The sequence below is a fragment of the Propithecus coquereli genome, unplaced genomic scaffold (genome assembly GCF_000956105.1).
Source record: "Propithecus coquereli isolate 6110/MARCELLA unplaced genomic scaffold, Pcoq_1.0 Scaffold498, whole genome shotgun sequence".
NCBI lineage: Eukaryota > Metazoa > Chordata > Mammalia > Primates > Indriidae > Propithecus > Propithecus coquereli.
This window is the reverse complement of record NW_012150818.1, coordinates 428,461-429,605: the sequence shown is the minus strand read 5'-3', so window position 1 is coordinate 429,605 and position 1,145 is coordinate 428,461. Positions and strand designations below refer to the sequence as shown.

The following is a 1,145-nucleotide window of genomic DNA, read 5'->3' as shown; positions in this document are numbered from 1 at the left end:
GGTGGCGCATGGCTGTCGTCCCAGCTACTCGGGAGGCTGAGGCAGGAGGATGGCTTGAGTCCCCAGGAGTTTAAGGTTGCAGTGAGCTATGATGATGCCACTGTACTCTATCCCGGGCGACAGAGCATGACCCTCTCTGCAAATTTTTCCTTATGTGGTTGTTTTAAGTGCTTTTCAATATTTATAAATAACCTGAACACCACGGAAGTAGACTCTCTCTCACTATAACCTTGGTTTTCCTAAACCCAGTGGAATTGCGTTCTAGATTCCTATTACTCATGTAAGAAACTTATAAACTCAAAGCAACATCTGTACAAGGGATAATAAACGCTAAAGAACTAAATAACGCGTTCAGATGCGTTAATGCATTATTTAATGCTAAATAATGCCTTAAGAACAGTGGAGACTGAGACAGATTAGTAAACTTCCAAGGGAAATAAACGCATACAGGAAAAAAAATGAGCAAGACTGCCTCAATCAAGTTCTGTATCAAAAGTCAAACTGACCCAATGCCACGAATGACACACCTTTAAAACATCCTTGCCCAAAAAAACTGTTCAAAGTTGATCCCAATAATCGAGCCTATAGACCAGGAAATGCAGGCGATTATAGAGAAACAGGCGAAATGACCCCATGAGAAGACACTCAGTAAATATCAGGCGTTCAAGAAAACTATTGTGCTAGCCTCAAAAATCACCGTTTATGGGGAAGCTAACCTAAGGGAGGAACTGTTAGGAGGATAAAAGAGACTCCAACAAACAGATTACCCAAAAGAAAACTCTCGAACCCTGACTGGATGCTGGTTTGGAAAAAGTAGGCTACGTAAGACATCTCAGATACGACTGGAGCTATTCGGAGAAATCGATGGGTGTCACATGGCACCATGGAATGATGTTTAAGTTTGTTAAGTGTGATGATACTATTGTGAGCATGAGAACGCCTCGATTCTTACGAGATGCTAACTAAGGTGTCACCTCTATAATGTACTTCCAGATGGCTCAGCCATGTTAGTTGTTAAACGTAGATGCAGCATTTACATGGTACGTTCGTTGTACTGGTTATTCTTTTAACTGTTCCTGATGAAGTTCTTCACAATGAGTTAGAGGGCAAGAGCTCTACCTGGGCCGCTTAAGCCACTGATGAAG

At 42.0% G+C, this 1,145-nt stretch overlaps 1 protein-coding gene across 1 annotated transcript in view; it reads right to left on the bottom strand.

The window, feature by feature from the left end:
- Positions 1–1,145, bottom strand: part of CNBP (CCHC-type zinc finger, nucleic acid binding protein) — a 13,183-nt gene that overhangs the window by 613 nt on the left and 11,425 nt on the right. The gene's annotated exons all lie outside the window — the stretch shown is intronic.